Genomic DNA, 24,520 nt, shown 5'->3' on the forward strand with positions numbered 1-24,520 from the left:
TTAAATAGTCCAGCCTTTTGTTGCTGTCACACAACTGTAAGAGGGTTCTGGTTTTGGGTTTAACCCTTTTTTTTTTCTGCTGAGTCAATGTCACTGAAACCGCCGGTGTGTTTAGAAGGATTAAGTGCATTCAAAACCACAGAGACAAACGCAACAAATGCTGTATCTTTACAGGAATATCTTGCATTTCATCTTCTTCTAGGTGTTGATAAATGTTACTGTGTGTCTGTTGCAGCACCACTGCAAACAACACTGAAACTTAATGGAGAGTGAGGCAGCACAGCTGGGGTCATTCCAGCCCACGTGCATTGTCTCGCTTGAGTGGACGTCTTAGGAATTGTCTCTGCTGAATTTTTGTCAAGAGCTGTCACACACGCTGACAGGTGAGACTTGCCCTTGGCTTTGCCGCTGTTTAGACAGGTGTTTTTGCAAAGAAAACAACTGCAGCCCCGCTTCCAGCTTAGACACTCACAACACCGACGTTCCTCTGAAGACAGAAGGATATTGCTGTGCGGATAATGCCTGGGAAGGGTGAGGCTTTTGACAGATTGGCAAAAGTCAAGGGTGATTTGCGTCAAAATGAATTTGTCTACCTGTTTCCTCAGTAGCTTCATGTGAATCATTTTGTGTGTGTTAGTCGGTTTTGGTGTTTGCTCACTCTCCATTTGGGTACACAGACCAGCGAAGATGCAGAAGTAAACAGACAAACTGTACTATGTATTTGTTCATATGCAGTCAACCACTGTGACACATTAAATTTGCTCACTACTTTGTAGTCTCAGAATAAGTTTTGGTCCACCATCAAACCAAAACACTACTTCCCTCTGAAGGTCTTTGCCTCTTCTCTCAGCTTTCAGCCTGTGTTTACTTGAATTCAGTGGGCACAAGATCTGCTTTTTTGTATTTCCCTTTCCTCTTCCTCCCCGTCTGTGTTTCTCATTGCTGAAACGCTGTGATGACAGTGTCAAAAAACCACACACGACAAGCTGGTAAGAGGGCCATAGTTGTGGGTTGTGCTTTTTTTTGCGTGGGCAGAATGGGGGCCAACACCCTCGTGATTACCCACTCACCCCTCTTCCGTTTTCCACCTGTGCAGAGTGCCAGACCCACAGCGCTGAGGGAGTAGGCAGGACTGAGTCAACCCCTCTGATGAGCTCCAGTCCCCCTGGTCCCCACACTGGCTCCTATTCTCTGGTAGAGCACAGTGGGCCAGCCAGCAGCAAGAGGAGTGACAGGCAAGGCAAAGGCAGGGCCTGCGCTGGGCCAGAGCTGGCATCCAGTTATATTCCGAGCCCCCGAGGTGAGCCAGCAGTGCTTAGTTCCCAGGGTACTTCAGAGGATTGCTGTCCTCTGTTGTCTGTGGGTGTCCCTAAGTGTGTGTGTGTGTGTGTGTGTGTGTGTGTGTGTGTGTGTGTGTGTATACAAGGATGTGTGTTGGTAGATTGTGAGAACTCTGGTTGTCTCGTTTGCAGACTGCAGCTTGTGTAGACTGTCCTGGTAGGTGCCGTGTGTCTGCTGCAGCTGAAAGGCACATAATTTATTTTAGGGGCACGGATGTGGGCATTCAGAGGGGTCATATTTATAGTCCGTTGGTCTGGTGAGAAGACCTGCCAGTAAAAGCACAGATTCTGAAAAAGAGGCACGGGGACAGAAAACTGAAAGTCTTTCTCTCTTTAAAGGCCACGGATGAATGCTATTTTCAGTGGGCTGTAATGAATAGCACTTAAAACTGAATAGCTCTTGTATTGGATTTTAGATGCAGAGGGAAGGGGAGTAATGAGGGAACAATAACAAAGCCTCTCTACAAGGCATGTGATATATTCTTTCAGTCTAACAAAAAAAATGAAAAAATCTGGTGGTGTTAAGATAAGAAATTACATTATCTAACTTGCAATTAAATCCTCACTGCTTTTAGGCTTGGAAGGTTGAGCTTGCTAAATTTACCACAGCTACAATTGATTCTACTGGTGAGCCCCCCAGTAAAAACCACCAGTGCTGAAAAAAGAGCTGAAATTATACATTTATTGACAGCAAATGAAATATGTAATTATCTGATTATCGATTAGCTGTAATTTTCCAAGAATAAATGAACAACATGCTGTTCCACATTTACAAATAGGAGGATTTTCTGCTTTTTTTGGTCATACATAGTAAAGTGTTACTGTACCTACAATAGGCATGCAGTTTCGATTGCTAATGAGTTCATTAATTAGCATTTTCTTTCAGTGTTTTGTAATCTGTAATACACTGTTATTTTATAATTTTGTGGCTTGTGTGTGTGAGTCTGTGAACTTAAATTTAAATTTGAAATATTTCCCATTTTTCCCAAACTTCTACAATCTGACATTATGTATACATAATAATGAAAGGCCAGAGGCTGTCTCATTCCTAAGAAGCAGATTATGAATGTACTTGGCCTTTTTTAGAGCTGATAATTGACACCTCGTCTGACTTGCAGACCCGTATAGATCACGTGTTTGATAAAGGATCTACTCTGTTAGAAGAAGACACAATGATATTGTCATGTAAAAATGACAGTAATGATCCAACTTGAGCACTTACCTTCTTCTGAGCACCTGAATTCATCCTGTGCCATCCTTCAACAAAGAGACGGTTACTGGGTGGGACCAGAGTTGGGTGTCACTACTTACCGCATCTGTTGGAAGATAAATATACATAAAAGAGTTTATAAGCACAGTGAAAATATACGCAGGGAGGCAGATTACAAGGTCATTACTCAACTCGGCTCCCTCTCTGTCTCTTTTGCTTTGTGATTCCTCCCTCATTGTTCCCCAAAATACTTTGGATACAAAACCTGATACGAGAGCCATTCAGTTTTTTAAGTGCTATTCATTACAGCCCACTGAAAATAGCATTTATCCAAAGATGACACTTCGAGGCCTTTCAAAAGACTACTTAGGAGATGCTGCAGTGCTTTCAGACACTGAAGTGTGAATACAGATGTAGACGTTCCACTGTGGCATTTCTTGAGGTGGGAAAGTATTGCTCTGGGATTATGTAAGTGCCTCTGTGGAGAAAAAATGTCTATGGCCAAAATGAATTGAGCATTATTGCTAATTACAGAGGGTATATCCCTTCTGGATTTGCGGAAGTATGCTAATTCCATGTTGATCTGTACCTCAAATTATGTCCCATTTAACATGCGACAGAGTGGAACTTTCACTCCATATTTGACTGGAAAATTCATTTAGTGTGGAGCCTCAAAAATGAGTCAGTCCTCAGCGGCCTCTGTGGAGAAACAATAGTGTGTGAAGATGGCATGTTACACAGTACAAGTCCATGTTTATTGACATCCATGAATGACTGCTTCAGGTGTTCATTTCTCTGCAGGGACGACAGCTTGAAAAGAAGAAAATCTGTTGAAATGTGTTGAAAATGTGGTCTGTCTATCCTGTCTCTTTCCAAAGAACAAAAGGCACAGGAATATGAATTGTTCCACCAGGTGTGTTTGGAAATGACGTGCTTCATGATCTGTACAGAGGGTACATATCATCAGTGAACCTCCACCATGTCAACTTTTCAGGAATCAAGAAAAACAGCTTTTATTTTTAGCTTGACGCATTGCTCATATTATCCAACACGATTTTAACCGGCCAAGAGGTTTGACAGGATTCTCAGCCCAAAAATGAACAAATGAAACGCTACATTTATCTGAAGTGAATATTAAAATCACCAGAAGTTGAAGGTGATGAGATTTTTGTTCAATATTTGATGGATGAGGCAAATGTTTTAGGAAAAAAAAAAACCCTCTTCTCGACAGTTGTTAAGTATAACTTGGCCAAGAGACCACACACTGAACATGACCAGTCAGCCTGTGGACTTTCACAACTTGCTTGATGTATACAAGTGATCGATAAGGTTCCAACTTCACTGTTCCACTTGAAAGTGAAGGTGGGCTCTGTCTTTTTCTTCCTGTTTCTTTTCACAGTAAGCAGGAAGAAGGTGTGTGTGCAGGAGGCGACAGATGAGATTAATTTGGTATAATTCTCGTGACCCAATGATGAAGGTCAAATGGTTGGAAGGACTCTCTGTGCTCATTTGGATCAGTTACTGAACATGCAGGAGATGTTGGCAGATAGGTAAGAGAAGGCAGCTCTCTGGGTAGAGTGTGTGCCCGATGTACGAAGTCCTTACTCCCCAATTTTCCTGTCACTTGGTAATCTATTTCTGTGTACTTTTTAATGTTTTCTGCCGGCTGTTGTGTGCCCAAATACGTTGATGGGTCTAGTCCAATTTCCCTGTGGAGACAATCAAGTCTGTCTGTCTGTCTGATTAAGGCAATAAAAAGCTCAAAGACTATCTTCAAAAGAAAAAGGGAACAGAAGGTTAAAAAAAAAAGTTTGACATGTTTGTCTTGTGAGACGTCCTAGTTAGTTGTCTTCCATTGTGGTTTCCAACGCGCAAATGCTGTCACCAGTGTCCCGCGTTTGTTGTGAAAGAATGGATTACAGACGTTATCACATCGATATCTTGTTGTCTGTAGGCATTCAAACTGAAAACACCCCTGCACTGATAAACATGGGGTTGCGTTGTTGGTCGTGCTTCAGGTTCCGGTGGGATTTACGATCCAGGAGGTTCAGTTTGAGTGGCTTCCTGTTGAAGGCTTATTAGACACTGCACTGCGGTTTATAATACTGAGAGACAGGATTATACAACTGGACATTATCACGGCTGTCATCATTTTATCTTTCATCACATAATTCATAAACAGTAGTAAATGGCATTCACGTTACAAAGTTACTACCAGGATTGTGTTGCACGTATTGGATTGGCCTCTGGCTAGTTGAGCCAGATTCAGGTTTTTCTTTTGCCAGACAACCCTGCGTTTTTCATTTTTTTTGGTTGTCAGGATTAATGTCGGTCTGAACTGCATCTCTTCAGAGCTGCATCCCTGTAGCTGGTAGGAATTGCATATCTTGCTGAAGGGCACCTCAGCAGGGTGGATTTTGGCTGTCAAGGGGAATTGAGCACAGACCTTCTGGCTGAAGGACTGTGACACCAATCACAACACCACCCTGCTGGTCCAGCCAACAACAATATATAGTCAAATGTGGGACTGGCACGATACAGAGCTGCACCGAAATGTTTAAATCAAGGGATTTTTCTTCAAATGTTTGAAAGAAATGTGCTGAGACAGAGCTTGGGTCATTTCTTGGTGGTAACAGACAATGTTCTCTCACTGGATTGCCAGTAACAAAAATTGTACACTGGAAAATGTAGCTGCCTTATATTGAGAAGCACGAAAGCATTGATATAATGCAAGGTGACGTTAGAATTCCTTTCTCTGTCCAACACAATGTGGGCAGTGTGGAAAACCTGGACGGTGTGATTTTTTTCAGAGTATCCATCACAGCGTCACAAACCCTGCAGGTCTCACTTATGGTACACAGCACTGTTAATCAAAACCAGCCTGTTCTGGGGGCTCGAAGGTCATCAGCCAAGGAGAGGAAATTATTGATGGAAATAAAGGTGCTGGACTGCCTCAGAGGTTCACTCTTCCAAACATGCTAGATGTGGAGTTTCTAGACAGGCTGTGTTACGAACAAGGCAGAGTTGTTCACATCTGATTTAAGGGCTGCTTTTGTCATGACTTACGCCAAAGATGGGCTCATGCTTTTATTGGCTGTTTAGTCTGTTTCCATTTCTTGACCCGCATTGAAAGTCCACTAAAAGTTAATAAGTCTTTAATGTTTTCTTACTTTGAAAATTGCCTATGGACAGAGTGGAGCCTGTGATTTACTGACTTCAACCGCTTGAGCTGCACATCAAGAACATTTTTTTCGGCCTCATATTATAACATATGAAATCACTTACAAGTAGCTACTAATTCACAGTGGTCTGTCAAACCATTTTAATCGAGACATGGAGTCATTACCGAATGTGATGACATTGCGTGTGTGTGCGAGGTATGGCAGGCTGCCATAATTTGGAAAGAGAAGTGCCGCAGAGAAAAGTGTCACAAAAGAAGAAGGAGACCCATGAGGGTCAAGTTCCCGTGTGCAGGCTGTTGTGTGAAGTGTCTGGTGATTGCCAGGCTGTTCTGAGGACGCTGCTGGACAGGGAGGTGAGAGGCAGGTTAATTACTATACTGAGAGGGAAGGGTGAGGTGCTTTACATAGCCCTTTGTGGCCTGCGGTCTTTGGTTTCCAGCCGGAGAGGTTTGAGCAAAGGGTGCTGGTGAAGATGGCAAAGGGTGATGCTGCACGGGCCAAGTCCATCCTAAAGTCGCCACATCGATCACTGATGACAAGCGCTACGGGTCCCATAGGACATTCTCAGTCATGCTGATATACCACGTATGTGCAAACCTATACTCAGAATAATGCAGAGTCCACACATCCGTCAGTAAGATCCCTTTTCTATAACTTAAAAAAAGAGGTGTGATTCAGAGATCTGGAGGGCAGGCTACAGTGCAAATATATAAATATTATAAATAGACAGTAAAGGATCCTTGACTGATGTCCACACAGTCTGTGTTAGAGTGGTGGAACAAATGGTTAAGTATGCCTGGCCTGTTTTCAAATGTGAACCATATATCCACATCATTTTAATGATGTTTATTTTTTACAAGACCAGACAATAAGTCTTGTGTTTGCTGCACAGTCACCTGAAATGTCTGGAAAATGACCAAGTTGTTAAATAGCAATTTCATTTAAGTTGTGATAGAACTGTTGTTGTATATAAAACGCTGCATGGATTTATTTTACTGTGAAAAATTGGTTTTTTAAATGTTGTAAAGTCAGTAAGTAATGGGCTTTATTGGAACATGTAGACACTTCTGTTATCTGACCTTAAAGGCAGAATAGATACTATAAACAAATCCAGGATTAAGATCTCTAGTTTGTCAGCTTAAAAAGAATATAATCAGAATATAAAAATGCAGTCTTCATCATTGTTGAAATAAGAAAGGCTATCAACCGACTATAACTGATTTTTTAAAAGCATATGGGGGACTAGACATTGCCATATAACCCCTTTTGAGTTAATGTGACTTGTTAGCAAACAGCTCATTTGTACATACAGCAGTTACGGAGCAACATGAGGATTTATTTGCAGTCCAATATTCAGTTTTTTGGTCTCCACTATAACTCCTGAGGGAACTATCCTGCTCTTTAGCTGCCAAATGCTCCACTATGTTCACCAGCTAATTTCTAACATTGTCTGTCTGTTGTTTGGTGCTGAGCAGGTAGTGTACAGTGAGTTTTTGCTGCCTGCTGAAGCTGAAAACAATGTTAAGAGAGCAGTGAGAGTGACCCAAGGGGATTTCCAGGGGGAAATGCAGAAATGGGTGATAATTCTCCATGGGTTTACCACTTGGATGGACCACTTTCACATGTAAGTAGTCCCGTGACCCACTGCCAATATAAGAATATTGACAGCAGATTTAATGTAACCTTTCAAGAATAGACTAAAGTAAAATACTCCATTAACATGTTGTGGTATGCTACACCACAAAGCACAAAGACCTAGTAGAGAAAGAAAGTCTATATGGCTGCATTACTACTACAGCATGTGATTAAAAAAAAGCTCCACCACGTGGGATCGCGGTTGATTATTTGCAGAGACTTCATGTTTAGTAAAGAGCACCTGCCCATTCTATACTAAGGACCCATGGCAGCACACCTCCCTTTCAATTTCTCAGTTTTTGCTCCACTAGCACAAATTGTCATTTTCCTCACCAGCTCTGTGTCTCACTCACTTGTGTGCACACATGGAAATATCATTAATACAATCCAAATGGTTTCTTTTGGATATTTACTTTAATCCTTATTTTTGCCCCAGGCTTCATGAATCCCTTCATTATTTTTCCAGTGGAAGGCCAAAGGGAGGAAACACTTGATTTACAGTCCCAGAAAGCAGCTCCAGCCTGTCTCTACAGGTAGATTAACAAAAGCATAAATGCTGATATTTACTTTTTACTATTGGAGTTCCATTAAAGGTTTGTATGTCTTGAGACCACTATGTTATGTCTCGGTTTATTTTCTTGCCCCTGAACACAGTGCAGTGTTTTTTGGTGTTCATTAAGTAAATGAACAGGTGTTTCCCCCCTGAAGTCTTCATACACAGCTAATGAGCCAACTTAAGTGTGTTTAAATTATTAGGCAATTAGGGACGGGAAATGTAGAAAACGCTGAACACAGGAAGACATTAGGTGTGTGTACACGCACGGCTAACTGGTACAATGTGGAGTTTTCATGTGTGATTCAGGAGAAAATCAGCAAGCTTTTTGTGTGTGTTTTCAATACTAAATGTATCATTAGTGATTATACACTTATGAATAATGGCAAACTTGAAAATGATGTTTGCTCTGCTCAGACTTGACCACAGCCTCATTCATGTTAATTAACCTCTTTATTAATGTAGAGCTAATGAATAAAAATAAGCTCTCTGTGAGGGTTTTGGTAATTTGTGGGGCGAAAGTTGGGGAAAAATAAATACATTTGTGGGGAAACTTAATTTTAGTTTTGTCTTCAGGTATATTAATGCTATTTGTCAATGAAGTTTGGAGCCACAGATGATTATTGTTGCAATGATTTAAAACTTGTTACGTATGTTGTATAACTTATTATGTATAATTATTCTACTTGTTAATACATTAGAAGTTCTGTGTTAGAAACCAGTAAGGCAGTACCTTTGTAGGTCGGTTAGTACACCACTTTGGTCCTGACTGAAATGGATTGATACATGTTGTACACACATTCATTTTACCCCAGATGATTAGATTTGTCCAAAACTTTGATTGAAACCTGAATCACTTTGAAACAAATCACCAAATTACATTCTCATCAGCCTCAGCCGTACTTTGTGTTTAACAAATGTTACAATGCTAAACTAAGCTAAAACAACATTACACATTATATCTGCTGGACATCAGCATGTAGCTAAGCATTGACATTGTGAGCATATTAGCAGGCTAACATTAGCATTTAGCTCAAAGTACCACTGTGACCCACAGATGACAGCATGTAGACTTAATCTCTTTTGAAGTCTAATGTGAGTTTTCTGTCTGTTTTAACTCCCTTTTATCCCAATGACTGTAAATGTTTATTTCATTTTGCCACTTTCCATGACATCGCTGTCTATCAAGACTAACAGGGCAGAGTTATGTGATTGGTTGTTTATGCTTTTTTAGATAAAAGTTAGAGCCGATCACGAAGTTGGCTCTGTCCTGTTTGTTTTAATAGACAGGTGACTCTTTAAAATGACATTTTGAAATAAAAATCACCTGCAATAAACTCTGAAGCATTTCATCCGCTGTCCTATTTGATTTAAACTTCTGGTTTCCATAGGCGACAACTCACTACCTTTAGTTTCATTTATGGTTATATTATGACATTCTCCCACACAACTAATACCTGAAACTCAAGCTGATGAAACCTTGTGTAACCTAATTTTTTTGCAGTAAAATGTTCCACTTAGTTCAGCCTGTAACACGAGACATTTTCCGTGAAGTACTTCATTAAGCTGATTTAGTTCAAAGAAACACAAACAAAACATTTGACGTACACGCTGACAGGGAACTGCTGGTTGGCACTTCGTCAGCTTGCTGTGTCTCAATAATTCACCACAGTCACAGTTGGCGTATGAAAAAGAGAAACTGTGTAGCGCTCTGGGAGGAAAAACCTGATCTGTCTCCTAACAAGGGGGAAGTGTGAATATGACAAAGCCTTCCCATCTGACACCCAACCCAACAAACAGCCATCTGTCATCATTATAAGTGGCGCCTGATGTGCTGCACTTAAGAGGCACCTTGAATCTTTTATGCTCCACCACCAATTAAACTGGGACAATTATCTTCTGAATTATTGAGTCAAATTTAGAAACCTAATCACTTATTCATAAATGGACCCATAACTGTGTTTCATAGTCAAAGGGGGCCCTGATGAAGAAGCTGCAGAGTACCGTCCAAAGTGTCCTCACTGTGTTACTAATTCATATATTTGGATGAGCTAATCTTGTCCTCCCGTCAGCTCACTGCCAACATCTTCCCCCTTCAGCAACGCCAACTCTTTGGTTATTCATATTCCTGGCCTCGGACAATAGGAACCTCTTCAAACTCCATAACGGATAATCCTCTCACGGCAAAAGTCACCTGTCTCAGGTGTATCGAGGGAGAATGTCAGCTGAAACATTATCGCCATGATGGACCCTGCGAAAAATATTTCCCTCCTTTTTGTTCGTTTGACAAGACTTAACACCACTTACCGGCTTTCTGACAGGTCCAGGAGTTATATTTTCCAGCATTATGTTCAGGGGTGTGGAAATTAAATCATGCAACAGGGGATTTGATGACACGTAATGTTCATTTTAACAGGAGTCATTAATATCTGTGGTATCCTGTGACTAATCCCAAAACTGGCACAAAGAAACGGGGTGGAGGGGAGTTGTAAGAGGAGTTTTCTGTATCCATCTTATCGTCTGCCTTCCTTCACCAGAACAAATTCACAAGAGAGCAGTCTGAAAGACATTAATCCCCACTGGGAGGAATGTGAAGGAAATCCAGTAAAACAAGTTCACTGTGGTCTGCAACAAATGTCATTTTCATAGGTTTAGAAATGTAAAAAAACCTCTTTTTTTAGAGCTTTTGTTTGCTCTGGCAGATGAGCACTGATTTACCGTCACTGTTAACGTTCATGAATTTCCACCACGATGGTTAAATTGTTTCCCAGTACTGCCACGACGATGTAAGGCATCTCTACTGCAACCTCTACTACAGTTCCTTCACATCTCATCATATTCTTCATTTATTCAACTTTCTTTTGTATCGTCAGCGTTTCATCAGTGTAAGAAACATAAAATCACAAGAAATAGTCCAGAGGTGTCAAAAACAATCTACAGTCATTCATTGTGTTACAGCAGACCAATAGAATTAGTCTGAGGAAGTCATTTGAAAGATGAGGTCATTTGAAACTCTTTGGCCAACAATTGGAACAAAAGTGCACAGTTATTGGCTTTTTGTGCATGGTAAATGTAGAGCATGAACAAATAATGGTACAAACAAATGTCTCCAACCCATGTGCAGCTTGGACAGAAAGGAACAAACAAAATGAGAAAAATATGAGTGCAATGGTGCGACGTAAACTATCAAAATATCGGGTGCCAAAACATGACATTTATAGTACATTACTGGCTTTTTAAAGAACATTTTAAGAGATCAGACAGTTGAGAATTGACAAGGAATTAAGGGAAAGACAGATGCACAAAGTCCTCCAGTTGGAATTTAACCAAGGTCGTTACAATCACGTGACCAGCATCTTAAAACCCTGGGCCTCCAGGGATTTCATGTGAAATCAGCAAAGTGCAGTAATAGTTCAGACAAACAGCTACAAGTGAAAAATCTACTTGAGAAAGCAGAAAATACACGAACAATGAAATCAGAGAATTAAAGAGACTATTTTATATTTATACATAAAACTATAAATAGTCATTTGTTGCTCAGTGGGATTTATTTTAATCTTAAACTACTTTTTGTTTGCGGGTAGCACAATATCTCTAAAACTGTATTCCTTGTGAAACGTGCACAGATCGTTTTCTCACACACTGTATTTACAGTTACAGCAGAATCTTGTGTCACCACACAGTTTAGGGACTCCGCCGCCGGCCGATCCAACACCAGCAGCCCACCGGCTGTGAAAAGAGTTACCCGTCCAGGTCTGGCTGTGCTGCTGCTGGTGACTGACAGCAGGTTTAATATTTGATGAGGGACTTGGGATGAACCAAAGGTTGGTCTCTCAGAGTGTGTGATGCAGGGAACACCCAAACCTCCGCTATTGTTACCCCACCTCGTCCTTGCCCTGCTATTCATAGAGCGGAGGATAGGGTTCTGCACTCCCACTCTGAGAGTTTCACCGAAGAGAGAAACACAATGAAGTCAGAATAACAAAGGTTGCTGTGCCCTTCTCATCACTATCATGTGAGCTCCTCTATAACGGGATTGCAGCGTGATGGACAGTTTAAATGGAGGAGAGGGCTTGGCTAAGTTTTCTGCAGATATTAAACTCCTCATCCAGTTGCAATTCACATTACTCTAATGCACATACACTTATACCCTACAAAAGGCCTTTACAAACAATATTAAAAGACATAGACACTTGTTTTAGAATATATTTTTATATTTATGTGCTAAGAATCAAACATCACTACTGACAAAATATAGTAGAAATACTGAAATACATGTGCAGAGCAATTGGTGGATTTTAACCAGCTGTTATTTAAAATAAATTAATCCCAAATCAATGACATGCTGTTAAAACAACTGTCAGCAATATACAGTACAGTATAAAGTACTGATGAATGAAATACACTCTATGGTCTCTGTTGTCTTAATAAATGTAGTTTAATAAATCACTGGCCAGAAACAAAACTCACAACACAGTGGTCACGTGGCTTTTTCCTTGACAAACAATCCTCCCAACAGTCTGGTTATACCCCAGAAAACAAGGTCAGAAAGAGGCTCAACTGAGCTTTCTTGTCTTCTGCTCTAAACACCAAAATCAAAACCAGTTACCCAAAACAAGCATATCTCAAGAAGAGCGTGGAGCCAAAAAGTGCATAAAGGTTGCAGTGAGCAGAGTTATTCAACAGACTGTGTACAAATACATATTCAGTCTTTTTTTCTGCAGTCTTGATTGAGTCTTTACAAATATGGTGATTTTCATGAATGTCTTAACTTTGAGCAACAGTAAATAATGTTTTCCCTTCTGACTTTACTGTTTCACTTATTTTCTATAGGTAGGTATTTTAATCTATGTATAATCCTTTGTACAGATAGTGTACTTTAAGGACAAAGTCATTTCCTGTCTGATAACACAGCTTTTCCTCTGGTACTGCAGCTTTAATGAGCGTTAATGTGTCGCGTCTTCAACTAGAGTTCAGCTAATTCCAGATTCGTTACACCAGCTTCATAGTGTTATCTCAACCACCCTTTAACTACCACCCAGCTCGGGGACCCCTGACCTCTGACACGGTGCTAACAATACCACCATCACTCTCAGCCACTGCAGGTATAACTCACAGCTCAATGTAACAAGTTCACGCTCTCCTTTAAAGGTTGATGAAAGGCAGTTAGGGAAAAGTAGAAAACTTCCAGCTGAGATAGAAAGAAGTCCAGAAAGTTTCACCATGAAATATTTTGAGCATCACAACTTAAAGATATAGACAGTAAGAGTGTGCAGTGATACTGTTTCAGGTGATGTGTACTTTAATAGTGCTCTATGCAGAAGGCAAATAACTAAATCTCTGTAAAATATTAATTAGTTAATAAACAACAGTTTAATTGATTCCTCATGAATGAACCAGTGTTTAGTTTTTCTAGATTTCATAATGACATTTGTAAAAAAGAAAAAGAAATATTTAAAATCAGTTTAATTGTAAATACAGGACTTGTTTAGGGATCTTACAGCTTACTAGATTTAATTCAGTATGGCACAGCGCAAACAAAATTATTTCAAAATAAATGATCATATTGTCATACATTATTTAAATGTAAAGCTTATAAACATGAAACTTTGCTCAGTTTATTTCTGTTGTTTTGATGTTTTATTTCAGTGTTCTTACAGAGTAATGTAGCATTTGGTGGAGTAACATTATATCAGAGAGTGATGATAAAGTCTTTCTCCAAGTTAAAGCTGAGCTAATGCGTAGTGATTGTGATGTACCTGAGCTCAAAGACTGAGGTGAAATATACAGTATCATATATCATGCAGGTGTCTCTGTGGCTCAGCGTGAATCCGTGGGATTTAGTGCCAGACTTAGAGGTTCTCTGTCTTCATACCACCTCTGGCAGCGTGCCTGAAGGAATCAACAGCTATGCCTTTTTTTTTAATGACTGTCAGGTCGTCCATGAGGGAATTTTGGCAGGTTGGAAAGAAACATTGAAACTGATCCTCCTCTTTTTGCCTTTTTCTGCTCAGCTCTTAATCCATAAACCATCCCTGAACAGGCCCATCTGGCATCTGGTGGCCTCCTCATTGACTCCCTCAAACCTCAACTCACAGGACGGGCAGCAAACAGACTCTGGGGCTTTTCTTTTCTTTTCTCTGCGCCTGTGATTTCGCTCTACCCGTCCGTATTTAAGGGTGTTTCACTCTCTTTCTCTTCATTTCCTCTTCTCTGTATTTTCCCCTGTTTCATTGACACAGTGACTAAATAATGAATTAGTTTATCTAAAGTTAATTCCAATATCCACTCAACTTTTGCAACAATTATTCCATCTGTGGAAGATTATTCAGCAACTCTTTTAATAATAATTAACTGTTTTAGTCAACGTTCACTGCCTCCAGCTTTTTGTCATATATGATAATAAACTGAACATGTTTATTATTTATTTGTTTTGGACTGCTGGACACAAAAAACAAGACATTTGAATACTTATTCTTGGGCTATGGGAAATCAAAGCAGACACTATTTTCTAACAATTTCTAGACAAAACAATTAGGCTAATTGATTAATTTAGAAACCAACAGCAAATATATGGGAGTTGTTGTTTAAGGTTGCCATTTTCTTTGAAAAAGGATGGAAAATTTCCCAGCTAGAGTCAGTATGTCTATATGGAATTGACATATTTTAGGTAGTTTAGTGTCTCGATTACATGATTTGTCCTTTACGGAGCACTGACAATATCCTCTTCACAATTCTTTATTTTTAAAAATGTAAGGTGTACTTAAAAATGCACAATAATTTTGGGTGAAATATCATTATCAGATATTTTCATCAGTATTGACCTCAAAACTCAGTCGGACTTTAATACAAATGTGCTGTAGAAATGGTCCCTTCCAATGCATTGGTAATGCTCTGAATGAACTTTATAGCCATTATCAACAACAACTAGAGGTGAGTATGAGTTTTTTTTTATACTAATGCTGATTTGATACCTGATAACTGTACAAAAACATATTTATTGAATCAGATGGGTTCAATATCCAGCCCTGATCACAACCAGTGCGACCGACATGCTATGATCTGACATTTTACAGTGACAGTGGAAACAGCCGCCATGTTAATGTGCCAGCATGTGTTCTCTCATAAAATACAATATTATTGACCAAAAAATACATAAAAGCTTTTTCAAGTATGTAAAATAGAAGCTAGAATCTACAATTTCTTCTTAAAACATCAATTTAAATACTGTGTTGAATGGTAGGTAAATAGAGCAGACATATATAAGCTTTCTTCTAACAATAAAACAAGATTATAAAGTAGGTGAGTTTCTGAGAACTACAAAAGTTAAATGCCATCCCCAATATGACAAAACCATCACTCTGATTTTATCTGACAATGGTCTGACAGCAGAAATGTCATATATAAAGTGAATACAATTGATTGACAGCGAGCGAGAATCTTCTTTCAAGATTATTTGATCTTATGCTCCCCTCAATAAGACCATAATTATAATCTTTAACAACAACACTGGGGTTAAAGGTGATGACTTTGACATCTCATCATGAGCTCACAGTGGTCAGGTGTGACTTGTTTTCCTCATTAGGTTTTTTTTTTATCCCTTTTCTTCTCCCAGGAAACATGCTAGAGTCCTACTGCTTTCTCCTCAGCGCCCTCAGAAAGCCACAACACAAACAGCGGCGGCCATATCGGGCCCCAGCTGCCGACACGTCTGCTCAGCAGCGTATTTATTTAAACCTGCCGCTGGCCCTGGCGGTCCTGCGCAGGCCTTGCCGGGGGCCTCCCCGGCTTGTTTGAGAATCCATTCACACCTGCGCATTAAATTACTGACACTAATGTTACTAGTAATGCTTGGACCGGCTCCCATTTTTTGAACCCATAAACCTGCAGGAGCTGAGAAATATTGGACATGTTGGTGCGGAGAAAAAGGTGACAGATTCAGACAGGATACAGGGGGTGTTTTGTTAGATAAGTACGAGTCCGTCTGTCCTCTGTTTTTATTTTCTAGCTTCACAAATGTTTGTGTCTGGCTGCGCTTTTGTCGCTTTGGTGTGATTGAATAATATCAGATGATGTCATACACGCATGTGTGTTGGCAGTTGGGTTAATATGTATATTTTCATTGTCAGTGGGTGAGGATGACGTGAATATGAGGCGTTTGGATTAGACTCTTTAAAGCCCAGCGCTCTGACAGTAAACCAGAAGACACTGTCGCCTCAGGGTGGGGGGTGGGTGACACATTGTTTGACTGTTACCTGGTTGCTAAGGGCTCAGTGGCTTTTGAACTTGAGAGGTGTGGAGGCATGAACACCTGCGTGGCCCCCCTCTCAGAAAACGCCTGGATACCTTTCACCTTGTCTCAGTCTGCGGCACTCAGTGAGGGGCCGAGAAGAAAAGAGCTGTGCAGCGGAGAAAGGAAAGTATCCAAGAGACGTCTCCCAGGTTGTCAGTCTGGGGTCAGAGGTCAAAGGTTGGCATGGAGGGGCTATGTCAGGTGTTAAGTGGAGCAGACAAGGCGATGTAGGGCTTGTTAAATGCTTACCTGGCGACCTGCTAACCTGCAGCCAGGTGGGAACACAAAGCACCAGGGTTTAGTACAAGATTATCCAAACGGATGGAGATCAGAGGAGACAGGCCTGATATGGTGAAAGGTTTTATTAAGAAATAATAACCTTAAACTGAAGCTAGAATGATGAGCTGATTGATAGAAAATTAATAATCAACAATTTTGATGATTGATTAATTGGTTAAATCAAACTTTCAGATTCCAGCTTCTCAGATGTGAGGAACGGTGGAACGTAACTAAGTATATTATTGTACAATTTAAAGGAAATTTTTTCTCAAATATACTTTTGACTTTGCTTCACTTATCAGACAGTTTTACTTTTTACTTTTCAGATTAACATTTTACATACATAATATATAATAAGCTTCTTCTGCATATTTCATATATATATAATATTTCTTTACATTTATGCTGTTTACTATACTTTTACTTATACACATAAATTAAAAAACAATTTAAAGACACTACCATTCTTTTATTTTCAGACACAATGAACTGATTAATTGGAAAAGTAATCAACATATTTTTAGATAATGTAATTGGCTGATGTTGGGTGAAGCTCTCTCATTCAGACATAAAATACACAATAAGGTACAACACGTATTTGTGAATATTAAACAGCAGTTTGTGAAGGCAAGAACTTCTGAAAAACCAAAAACAGCTTATCATTTATCATGAGTTTTGATAAATCAAAATCAAAAAACAGATACATGATATTTATGAATTCTTCTGTTGAATTATTTTTACAAAAACAACACTTTGGGGTTGAGTACTGTATGGAAAGTAACTTCAAGTTTGTGATGCTCAAGATCTCCAAACTGCCCATCTGACCGATCTTCACAAAAAACGCCAAACTGCCCTGGAGAAGTTGAGGATGCTATTCTTGTATCTGCAGGTCTTTTGTTGCAAAATTCCCTCTCTTTCTTCCTAATTTTTTGTCTCTAAATGGATAACATGTGCTTCGAATACCTAAAAAAGAAATGAAATAAATCAAACCTTGACCAAACATCTGTAAAATGTGTGCGGAAAGTTTGTCAGTCACAGGGGACACGTCACTCTCCAGTTTCCCTTTACACGGTGTTCGTGTACATGCTCTGGGCAGTTTAAATCACAAAGGAATTACATTTTAAAGGTTAATTGTGGCATCGCTGCACTAATCCGCAGCGTCAGTGACATGCGATCATCTGAGCAAACAATCTGGGCCCAATTTAATTAGAATGCAGATTACCACAGTGTGATACTGGTCACACAACGTCCTATACTGGGATGTTAATAGCAGAGTTTCTGGCTGTGTCCCATGAAAAGGCTTATTTGCTTTAGTGCTGTGTGTGTCTCTCTAAGCCGAGGGACAAGGCGAGACAACGTTAATGATGATCGGTGAGCAGGGGTGAGGAGGGGGTTCCTCCTCCTCAGTGAGGTTGAGCATTATGTGGCGCTGGCATTCAGCTTTCTGTCCAACTGTCTATTATTTATTGATATCTATTCATGATGTCTATTGTCCTGTGGGCACAGCATGGAAACAGACACTGTTGAAGTGAGAAGGTAACACTTGAGTCCAACTCTGCTGCCTGACCGTGAAACTATGAGTGTATACACATCAACAAGGAAATTAAATATAAAGAAGAAATGTCAACCTGGCTTCAAAACTTGAAATAGAAGCTGTCCTGTTTGTTAGATATCAAAATATATCAAATGCCATCTATAAATATGGATTCACTTTGAGTGAATGAACTCAGAAACCAGTTGGTTCAGTCAAACACTTCTGACAACAACACCTGGGTCAAATAATATGTGCAAACACCTTTATGTGGCTTATTATATTTAAGTCTTTAGGTACCAGACTGGCAGGTTTTTAACAATACAGTGTGCACCTGTAGGTAATCCCACAAAGGTCTCTGATTCATGTGCAAATGACTTGTGTTAAATGCTTTTCCAGACCTACATCCAATTATCTATGCAAACACTTCAATGTGGTTTGTTTTTAGTAGTATGAGTACAAATGTTTTCTCAAAAGCCCTGCATCTATCTCTAAAATAACTTCAACTTTGAGTCATTTCCTCTCCTTCCTATCAATAAATCAATGGAGCAAAAGTTACTACTTCTGGCCATCTATTACAGTATTATAGCATATGGTTTCACATGTAGAAAAACAGGTTTAAAAATGAATAATGCACCAAATTCATACCCTGCTGATGTTATGTAACTTAGAAATATTAGAAAATAGTAATTTTTGCCTCTTAAAATAGCAGGAGTGAAATCTAAACATTTTTTATGGTTTAAATGATGAATGAATGATGAAGACAGCAGAACAAGTAGATACTAAATATGATGTAGGCACTACAGGATGATTTTTTTCATCAACACCAAAGATATATTCTATTATTTCAACTGGCTTAAGAAATAGTGCCTATAGCTGCAGTAAATGAAAACACAATCTCCCTGGGGGAGCATGCCCTCGGACCTCGCGAGGTTTGGGATAAGCCCTGAATGTTTACAACATCTGCCTCACCACTATTGAAAGTTTCTATGTGTTACAGGACACAGTACAATGAAATAAAACAGAACCACAAACAATAGAGTGGATTCAACACAAGAACATTACAACATCACGTTTACTGTTTTTGTCATTGGCATTGTAGGGGGACAGAAAGTGTTGGAAAAAAAGATGAACAATAAATAAAATAGCTTGAAAGGTTAAAAAGGCTGTAGCTCACGATTCATAAGCATCAGAAAGTTCCTGGCTTAATTTCTATGGAGGTATTACAGGCCGTAATACTGCAATAATGTTGTACTTACTGTGGAGCTTAAAGGTCCAGTGTGTAACATTTAGGAGGATCTATTGGAAGAAATGGAATAAAATATTCATAGGTATGTTTTCATTAATGTATAATCACCTGAATTTATGTATCATTGTGTTTTTATTACATTACAATAAACCATTTTAGGTTTGCCATAGAGTCCGCCATGTTTCTACAGTAGCCCAGAACAGACAAACCAAACACTGATAGGGACTTTTGCGTTTTCATGGCTGAGTTTCAAATCCACCATAGTTTCTGCAACAAGCTTCACAATCTGTTCTCATTCCCAGGTCGTCAAATACAGATGCCAGCGGTATTCAGCTAGTTAGTCAAACTTCACTGCTAGATGCCACTTAACCCGACACACTGGTCCTTTAAACTAGCAGATTACATAAAAATAGTCGATTAATCTATTAGTCAATCGACAGAAACTGTTATGCAACTATTTTGATCATCAATAATCATTTTTGAAGCAAAAATATAAAACAGCCTCTCAGTTGTTTGTCTGTAAACTGAAGATTTGTAGGTTTTTGATTGTTAGTTTGTTAAAAATATCTATATAATAGGATCACCTGGGGCTTTACAAAGTTGTGATAAATACTGAGCTGAAAAGGCCAATTGATTAATTTAGAAAGTAATTTGCACATTGATCAATGAAGAGACCAATGGTTAGTTGCAGCCCTACTTTACTGCACTACAGGAGAATTGTGCAGGTATTTACCACCTCATATATTATATAATAATCCATTTACAAACACTAAGCAGTTGTTTTCTCATTCATCTGATCAGAGATCTCTTCGCAGTAGGCCACAGGTGATCTGAAGCTCATCTGGTTCAGTTTTTGATCCGATGCTCCGTGTCCTGTTCCTCTAAATGTTACCAACCGTCTGATCCAGACTCCGGGGGTTTCTACTAAGTGAACGGCTATTGTTCGTGTGATTGTGGCCCCTGCTCTTTAAAGTTCTTCAAACCAGGAAATGTTTAAACGGGGCTAATTAGCCGTTATTCCCTGCAGTGCGTGGCTCTGGCAGTTCTTCTCTGTGGCTGATCTGACAGGAGTCGTGCCCTCTGGGGTCCTGCGTATCAATTATGGGGCCTTTCACCGCTCGCCGTTTTGGAAACATTAGACAAGCTCAATCCTGGTTTGTCCCTCACTGCTGTTGTGCATAACTATGACTTTGAAACAGTTGTGCCTTCTGTAGGAAGGTATTAGACTAAAAGGTGATTTTTTTTCCTTCCCCCAGTCACTGCAGACAACAGCAGAAATTATGTTTCATGGGAACACAAATGATGATGGGAAAAAGAAGCACTTATTGAGTCTAAATGCAAGTAAGTTAAGTACAGAGACTGTTACAGATCACTTTGGTTCACACAGAGATGGTACCTACTACCAGGGCTTGTCAATGCCAAACCTGACCACACACACACAAACACACACCAGACACACACACACACACACACACACACAGACACACAGACACACACACACACACACACACAATTCCCTACAGACAGTGCTATACTCCCTCTGCTGTCTCTCCTCTGTAAACACAGCTCCTCCTGTCTGTTTTCAACCTCATTGTTCAAACAGAAGTCTGCATCAATTTTTAAATCAACCCACTGTCACTGTTTAAAAGAGGTAGTTACAGCAGTAATTTCATTCTAATGGCAGGAACATGCTCATCTGGATAAATCTACCTGATCAGGTGAACTACGAGAGGAACTTTAGACTAATAATATTAGTGGACACATATTTGGCCATACAATACTGAAGTCAAAATGTATCTCTATTTTCTCAAAATAAAAGTCAGTGAATTTATTTTTCAACAACAAGATGCTCGTTCTTTTCCATCACAGATTCATTTAATTTATTGTTTGTATCAAAGTACTGAAAATAAAAATGAATCCTCAAGTTACATCTTTTATATTGAACATCAAATCCTTTTTGTGTTCACATACATATTTTTCTTTTTTGGATCATCATCCGCCTGGTTTAGGATTAGGTTAGGAGTATTTATTAGTATTGGTACTTGTCACTTTCTGTACCACTGTATTTATAGCCTTAGATAGTTTGCCTGTCCCGACATTGTCCTTTAACACTCAAAAATGACATACAAAACAGACACAAAACAAATACAAACAAATAAAATAATACTCAACAAAGACAACATGACTGGTCCTTCTTTAAAAACTATTCAGAATTTATGTAGTTAATGTATCAGTTTTATTTAATTTATGTCTCTCAGTACTCATGCAGAATGGCCTTTTTCAAAGTATATTTTGCTGACAATACTTTGGTACTTTTACTTAATCTTTTAGTGAAGGATTTGGTAACAACCGAAGTTTTTTAAACTGAAGACTAAAAAAAAGTTGTTCAAAGCTGCATTGGATGTGCAGTGCCCTCGGCTTAAAGTCTGGCCTGATACCTTTGTAGCATGTAATTTTTCATCTTTCTCTTCCCTCAATTTCCTGTCATCTCTTCACTACCAACTAAAGCCAAAAAATATATTTGTAGATGTTAAGTTGTTCAGTTTTTGAAGTAAAAACTAAAGTACTAGCTGTGTTGAGAGTGAAATAAAACAAGCACTGGTGTGAACACGACAAAGCACCGGTTATTTTTTTCATGAATAAAAGGCATTGTGCGGGGAGTTGTTCCAATTTTAATTCGTCCTTGTGAAAAAAAAGTGAGCCTCAAATTATCTAAAATGTAAGATAAACAAGAGTCAGACATGTGTCACCTTTTCACCAATTATCATTAATAAGGGCCGCATTTTGAGGGAGAGGCTCGAACAAAAACACTCGCCGCTGCTCCTCAGTGATGAAATTAAGTTGTCATTGGAGCGTCTGCCTAAATCCTGCACGCTTACGGGAAAAATAAAGACCATTCTGAGTTCAGAGTGCCATGTAACATTCAATTACAATTTAACAGACGGGACTCTATTAGTCGGTGTCCATTTCAGGGTTGGAGGCACGAGGTCACGACCTACTCCTCTGTAAGTCGTGGGCAGGTGGTTATGTTAGACTCGATTTTAAAAAAGTAAGACCAAACAGAAAGATTAAGTCCAATACAAAACACACCTGGCTGACACAATCTCCACATCATCCTTTACTGGAGTTTGTCTGTCACACAAACACACACACACACACACACACACACACACACACACACTGGAGTGGAAATTCAAGCTGACAGTCAACATCTCAAATAAATATATTTCTCCGTCTTTTTGTTTTAAGATATTAAAGTAATTTCTATAATTGTTTGAAACAAGTCCACTTTTCCTAATTCCCATCTGTGTCCTTGACAACGGGGTCACAGCCCGAGTCCTCTCCTGGCAGCTGCGCCAGATGGTGAAGAGGGAAAAGAAAGTGGAAAGAAAGAAAGCGAGAGGACTTCTGCCAATGTCAAACAGAGAATTAGAGTTATATCCCTCTCTTTTGAGTCGGCTCTACCTGTCCGCTGCCCACAACATGACAAACTGATAGCCTCAGGCAATAAAAGTCAGCAGCGGAGGCCGGGTGAAGGGCTGGAAAAATCCCTACCTGTTAAAAAGTTCTTTGAACTCCTAATTGTGCAGAGCCCTTGGCAAATCAGGGGGTGTTAGGGAGGAGACCTTGTCCAAACAGAGAAGAATAAGACGACTATCCTCGGTGGCTTCACAAGAACACGAGTCAGGACAAATAACAGCGATAAAGAGACTGATGAAAGATGGACAGGGGGAGATGTTTGTTGTCTTTAGACACAGTTTGTCCTTCACTGACACTAAACAATATGAGAGATGGACTACAATATATGGCACTCAAACACTTATGTGTATGTTGTGCTTAAAAAGACTTTGGGAAGCTTTAGTGTGAACAGCTGCATTTGCAGAGTGAATTTTATCATTTCAGAGAACAAACTATAGAGGCTTTCACACTAGTACTGACTGTTATTTATATGTATATGACGGTTTTATTGTTTGTATATTGAGTAGATTATCCAGGTCAAATAAAGTACATTTAAATAAAGTAACATAAGTCATGTACAGCACCATTATGTGGTTTCTCTATACTGTCTATTTCTGTATATTATTTGTAATAAGCAGTAGTAGAAATTGTGTTTAGTTAAGTACTGTACCGGTAAAAACATTATTTCTGCAATTGTTAAAAAAAAAAAAAATGACTGGCTGTGTTTGAAATATTGGCTTTGAATTTACACTGAAGGATGATTGTGATTGCATGAATTGGGTCCATATTGAGAGCCTGGAATATATTGCAGACTGAGATTTGTGCTGACCAACTATTTGAATCTTTCATTAAAAAAAAATAAAAAAATTCTGAGCAATAAAATATAGTCCAGTACATCTTTACACATTGACAAAGGACCTTGTGTGACTTTGATCCACACTGTTAAGGACTGTTGAACAGTCTTTGAGTCAGGATATGACATGCTTGGACCTCTGATGGGGTTTAATCTGTATATTTGTGTGAACAGGTGTGCCTGTGCTTTATGTGCTTTGGCAGTAAATATGTAAATTAGACCACCTAGCGTCCCTGCATCTTTACCACGATACTAAAACATGAAAAAGCATCACTAGGGACAGAGCAAATAAAGACTGCTGAGTTAATGGTTACACATGAGACTCTGTTTTCATTTATCAGCTGTGAATAAACCCATTTAAAAAAGGAAAACCTTTTCAAAGCAACATGATGTGAAAACAAGACAAACTTAGATCTCCTGACATTACTACATGAGAGTGGAAATATTCTCAGTATATCCTCTATAATGTAGTCAAGGTGCTCAAAGTTGAATGACTTGAATTATTAATTATTGAATTATATTTAAAATACATTCTGCCAAATTAATCAAGTGATACATTGTTATGTCAGGCTGCAGGCAATTATTAATAATTAGATATTTTGACTGTCTGGAAATTTAAAACAAAGGCGTAAATAATTCAGCTAAATAATCTTGTTTTTGGTGAATGAATACAGAATGTGGCATTAAAAGACAACACAGGAGCCACCCCATAGTATTATACACTTCTTTGACTTAAAAAAATATTAAGTTAAACAGTTAAAAAGAAGTCATTGTAGGATATCTTTATGTTTCAGGAGGCTAATTCTCCATTTAATTATTGGCCTGTCTGTCCTAAATGCACTGGATAAATGTGGTGTGTTCTCAGTGCAGCAGGCACCTTCAGAGGCAGCACTTGGGGACTTTACAAGAAAGGGGATGATAATGTTGTAAGTAGGT

Source organism: Dicentrarchus labrax, unplaced genomic scaffold (genome assembly GCF_905237075.1).
Source record: "Dicentrarchus labrax unplaced genomic scaffold, dlabrax2021, whole genome shotgun sequence".
Taxonomy (NCBI): domain Eukaryota; kingdom Metazoa; phylum Chordata; class Actinopteri; family Moronidae; genus Dicentrarchus; species Dicentrarchus labrax.